Source organism: Chionomys nivalis, chromosome 23 (genome assembly GCF_950005125.1).
Source record: "Chionomys nivalis chromosome 23, mChiNiv1.1, whole genome shotgun sequence".
Classification (NCBI taxonomy): Eukaryota; Metazoa; Chordata; class Mammalia; order Rodentia; family Cricetidae; genus Chionomys; species Chionomys nivalis.
The window spans coordinates 41264279-41270187 of NC_080108.1; the positions used below are offsets into that span (position 1 = coordinate 41264279).

At 53.1% G+C, this 5909-nt stretch overlaps 1 pseudogene; it reads right to left on the reverse strand.

The window, feature by feature from the left end:
- Positions 1-803: 803 nt before the first annotated feature.
- LOC130865238 (fibronectin type III domain-containing protein 4-like) lies at positions 804-3425 on the reverse strand (annotated as a pseudogene).
- Between the last annotated feature and the right edge of the window lie 2484 nt (positions 3426-5909).

Sequence of the window (5909 nt, forward strand, 5' to 3'; positions counted from 1 at the left end):
AACAAGTAGAGGGCAGTTCCCATTTTTCACAAGATAACACAAATAGGTCCCAGAACCCAGATTATAATTTTTTTCTATAGGGGCACCCAAACCCCTTTGTTTTATTTCTAGAATGCTCTGGATATGTTACAGAGTATAAATATAAACGCCTTTATGGATTACAATTATTAACGTTAAATGAACAGAGACATAGATGAAAGAGAAAACGGAGAGGAGGCACTGGTATGCACAGGGTGAGGATACATGGCACCAAGGGACACATCTGTGATAGCTGCTCTTTGGCTAGCCCCCCCTCCCCCCATGACCCTGCTCAGTCCTTCTGACCATTTTCCCAGAGGGAATGGTGGAGTTGAAAGAATGGGGAGGGGGTCGGTTTTGTAACCCAGTGGTAGAGCATTTGCCTGGTATGCACAAGGTCCTGGACAAAGATAAAAGAAAGAAAATCTACTGGCCCTTTTATGGTGACATGGCCTAGTTTCCATTGGTGCAAAAACTTGTGTGTCTTCTCATTGCACCCCTCCCCCACATTTCAACAAAGCCAAAGAAAGGATCCTTCTAGCTTCTGTACCCGTTCCTTGTCTTTTCTCCACCCGTCTCAGACGAAAACACGGACACAAACATCCTATAATGGGTCTGTTCCTTTAAGTTGGTGGTGGCGTGAGGGACCCTTGGAGAACTGAGAAGGTGTAGAGATGTCTTCAGCATACCATACACTCAGTTCCGGTTTGTCCAAGAACCTTTATTGGAAAAATGTCCCAGGGGTGAGATCACCAGCAGCGGGAGGGGCTGCCAGGTGAGGGGGGAGCACCTGAGGCTCCGTGGAAGACATTGGAGTAGTGCAGTGTGGCATCTGCCTTGAGGCCCAGATGCTTGCTTCCTCTTCCTCCGTGGAAGAGGGCAATACAGACAGAAACACCCCTCTCTAAGGCCCAGAGGCAAGCTGTAGGGGCAGCTAGTGGATGCCAATGGTCCTGATGCAGGTGAGATGGGGCCCCATTTGGGACCTATTGGGATAGGGTCGAATAAATGACTCCCCTGGACTTGGGGGATAGGAGATGTTCCATTTGATATCCACTCCCAGGTCCAGGGGTACAGATTCTAACAGACCTACCTTCTGGCTCTGCTCACAGTGGAAAGAGGATGGGTACCAGCCTGGGATTATGGGAGTGCACAGCCTTGTGGGAGTCTCAGAGAGATCACCAACTTAGGCTTCCCTGACCCCACCCCCCATTATCAGTGCATCTCTCTTCTGGTTCTGGTTCTGGTTCTTCAGTCACTCAGTTCACCCAAACGTCGATGGTGTTGATAGAAGGAGACTTTTTCTATGAGAGAAGATTACCCAAATCTCAAATTTCAGACAGGTAAAGGTGCTGCTCCCGCCTTCTGGACTCCTTCATCCCAGACATCCCATTCCCGCCCCACCCCCCTTTGCTGCCTATTCTGCTTTTCACTGAATACTCCTGGGCACCCAGATCACCCTTCTCACACTCACTCGTCCCAAGTCACCTGCCTTGTCCCCACTGGCCTTCCCTGAGGACTCTGTTCAGGACCCTTCCCCTTCTCCTTGGGGTTGTTGTTGGAGTCGTTGTACTTGATGATGTCATACTGATGGCAGAATAGCCCGATCACAGCTGAAACACAACAATACCATCTGAGCCTTGATCTTGACCTCTCATTCACAGCCTTGAGGCTGTAACAGCCGCACGACTTCTAGAAAATCCTGGAATCCCTGGGGCCCATACAACCGTCAACCCTGGCCTTGCAATAGCCTTCTCTCTTTCTCCCCAAACTTGTCCTGATTACCTCCCTCCACCAGCCATTCCCCCCCCCACACACTCCTTTTCTCTCCTTTTTCTCCCGATGGGTAACCTTCACCACTTCCCACTATCATGGACCCCATCCGGTACTCACCAGCCCACATGAGCAACACCACCATGATGATGACCACTTCCCCGGTCTGCAATGGCAGCTCTCCATCCAGACCCTCCACTGTGATGTCTCCTAAGGAGAGAACCATCCTCTGGGTTACAGAGGACCCACTGGACAGCTCTGTTATGTACAGAAGGGAGATGCTGGGGGTTAGAGTCAGCAGGACCCATCATCGATCGCCATTCTCAGGAAGAAGCCCGTGGTGGGCAATGTTTAGATACCAGTGGGTGATCACAGAAATTGCTCATGCAGGCCGAGGCAGGTGTGATGTGAGCTTGGGTGAAAGGAAGCAGGAAGCCCTCCCCCCCAAAGGATTCATTAGCAGTGTCTCTGTAGCTGGTCCCCTGCCCACCTGTTTTGCTTTCTGTCCCTGGGAGTAGAACAAATTATATCATCTTTCTATTCATCTGAGCTAGAATGCTGTTAGCGTTAAGCAAGTCAATGAGAGGTTAAAACCCGGTTCAAAAGCTGGAGACTCTTCTAACACAGGCTCTCACCTGGGCTGGAGCTGTTGGAGGGCAGCCTGTCAGAACCCTTGAGAGTACGGAAGTGCACAAGGGGCCCAGGAGGACTCTCTCCCCGGAGGCCCATGCTCCTGACCCACATGGTGTAGTCACTGTCTTCAGCCAGGCCCCAAAGAGCACAGGCCCTAGTGGTGGTGTTCACCTCCCTGATTACACGCTGCCCAAAGGGCCTTTCTGTCGCTGCAAGAAGATGTAGAGAAAGGAGAACAACCTAGCCCCGGTCCCTGACCATGAGGCTTAACTCGGGATTCTGTAACATCCAAGCACTCCAAAGGAGTAATGTGCAGGGGTGTTCAGAGACCCAAGGGCACAGGTTGGGGAAACAGGGTGATTCGTACTTGCTGGGAAATGGAGTAGCCAATGACGATGTTGCCTTCTGGGACGTCCCAGGACACAGTGGCCGAGTTGGCTCTGAGGTGAGTGACCGTCACATTCACAGGAGAGGGAGGTCGGTCTGGGGGTGCCAGGGTGTTGACAGGTTAAGAGGTTTCACTTCCACACTAGCTCTGACGGACCCCCACTGCGGGCGTTCTCTTCACTCACCTGCTTGCACAAAGCCCAGGTCACAGCTGAGCAGCAGGAGGACCGTGGGACTCAGATATGGGGAAAGAGGCATCAAAGAAGCCATGGTTTCCACCGAGTTCGCCGAGGGGCCCCGAGGCATCCCCTTAACATCCAGGCGGGGATCCTGGAAGAGGCAGGAGTTGTGGGGGTCAGGAGCTGTCCAGAACGCAAGCAGGATGCAGCAGCTCTCCCAGGCTTCCCAAGGCCCATAGCCCATTTTCCCTGCGCCTTTCCCGCCTCCGCATAACCCTGGTGCCCACCCCAGCCCACACTCGCGCAGTCGGATCAGCCCACACCCACCTGCCGGGTCCTCGTGGTCGGTCAGGCCTCGGGGGGGTTGTTCGGTGCCCAGGGGGCGGCCCGTCGCCGGACTGGCGCTGGCCCTACCCCATCCCGACGCGGGCCCGCCTAGGCGGGCAGCGCCGGCTGAGCTGCGGGCAGAGAGGGCAGAGGTGGAGTGGCCGTGGGCCGCGGGTGTGCGGGGCCCCCAGCGTTCCCGAGGGCCGCGCATATTCTGTCTAGGAGCAGGGGGCGTTGCCGGCGATGCCTGGCAGCTGGCCTGCGTCCCAGGTGCAGAGGACAGTGTGGCGGCCAAGGTTGGTCCCCTGCAGCGGGATGTGACCGTCCGGGCCAGCCAGCCGCCGCCTTCTGCAGAGCTGGCCCGGCGCTCCTCTGCAGCCAGGCTGGGACGTGCGGGGCCCGCCCCGCCCCGCTAGGGTTCTCGTCGCTGTCATCCTATCCCCCACTCCCCCGCATTACCTACCCCGCCAGCCTTGTTCTCTTGGGGCTCCTCCCACGACCCTCCCAAAGGCGGCCTGCTGGGCCCCTATTCCTTCACCATCCCTGCTCTAGTAGATGAACTGACTGGGGTACCCGGACAGGTGCAGATGCGAGGGTCTAGGGCACCTGAAGGAGCCCCTCCTTCCCGGCATGAAATTAGCCAAGTTGAGAGGAGACAGAGTGGTGGAGATGATAATTGTTTTAACAATCTCTTGGAGACTGCGTCAGCCTTTAAGTCTCTTTCCCATTCGTGATCTGATTGGATTCCATTCACTTTCTCATTCATTCTTTCATTTTTTTCAGCAAATATTTACTGAGCATCTTCAGTGTGCCTTCCTTTAGAAGAGCTGGAGATGACTTAAAAAATGCTGGGCATATAGGAACAATTAAAAACAGACCTCTCTGTCTCTGTCTCTCTGTCTCTCTTTCTGTGTGTCTCTGTCTCTCTCTCTCTCTCTCTCTGTGTCTCTGTCTCTGTTTCTCTCTCGCTCTCTCTCTCTCTTGTGTGTGTGTGTGTGTGTGTGTGTGAGAGAGAGAGAGAGAGAGAGAGAGAGAGAGAGAGTAATTCATTCGTTTTTAGAGAAATCCATTAACCTGCGCCTCAGGTTTCCCACCTGTAAAGCATAGAATCCTGGAACAGAGCTTAGACTATCAAATGTGACGATGCTGGACAAAGGCCTTTAAAAGCCTCTGCTAGTGCATGAAGTGCTGTTCCTTTGCGCCAACTTGCTAGTTGTTGCAAAATTCATTCAGGAAGCATGCACGTCCTTAAATTATTTTATATTTTAGCTGAGTGTGAAATCTCTGTAATACTAAACAACTGACCACTCCTCTGAGCCCGTTTGCTCATCTAAACACAAGGCTGTCAGCAATGACCCTAAGTGTCCACATATCCGGGGATGCCTAACATTTGGGATAAAGAGACTGGCTGTATTTAGGGCAGGTTCTTTGGTTTTCATTCTTCTTACAGTATTTCTATTTCTGTGAGTTTTCCTCTGTGATATCCAGTTCAGTGCATGTATACCTGGGGCCCAGCAGCTTCTGTTGCTTTTCTTTCTGCAAGGAGAGGATAAAATGAGCCAGTGGGGCAGAAAAAGGCTGCATGCTGACATGTGATCAAGCCATGGCCCTGGTCCTCTGACTTCTACTGACTCTGATCTCTGGCCTTCAGAGGCATTTGTGCCCCAGAGTTCTCTTTGCTCTGACCTGGGTGTTGTTCTGTCCATCCAGGCTCCCAGCCTTCCAGAGGGTCCTGTGTCTGAAGGGCAAGCACAATGCCCTTCTGGTCCTCTTCTTCAAGAGCAAAGCAGAGGCTGGCAAGACAGAGGGTAGGCAAAGAGGACCCTCAGGAGCTGCCGCGGAGGGCTGGGAACTAGTGACAGGAGCGGGTGTTGAAGAGAGGAGTGCAGAGGTGGTGCTCAGAGACACAGAGCCCGCAGGTTAATCATCTCCACGGCTCAGATAAGACCCTGCCAGCTGGAAGCAAAGCTATTGTCACCAGAGAGGTTTGTGTGACTGCAGAGGCAGGCAGGACGGAGTGTCTACAGTACAGGACCATGCCAGGCACGAAACGGTATCAGCATGTGATTGAGACCCCTGAGCCTGGCGAATGGGAGGTGAGGCCCTTTCTCAATTTCAGCCTTCTGCACTGATCCCTAGAACAGTTCTGATTTGGACTGGCCTCAAGTGTGGTCTTCTGCTCCTTTCCTCTTCCTCCTCTTCTCTTTTGGCTTTTAAGATAGGGAATAGCCCAAGCCGGCCTCAAACTGCTACGTATCTGAGGATAGCCTTAAACTCCTGATCCCCCTGCTGCCACTGTGTAAATACTAGAATCAAAGGCACACACCCCATGATAGACATCCTTTTCCTATCATCCCTAATAGGATCAGAACATCACATGAAGACTAAGTTCTTGGTACGTGAATGGCATGCGTGCGCGCGCGCGCGCGTGTGTGTGTTTGTGTGTGTGAAGTATGTGAATCCAAGCCAGATACTGTGCCTACTTCCACTCCCACCTCCAGCCCAGCAAGCATAAGGCTTCCTGTTCCTGACCTTGTGCCCCCTTCTCTCTAGTTGTCAGGGTATGAAGCAGCTGTGCCAATCGCAGAGAAG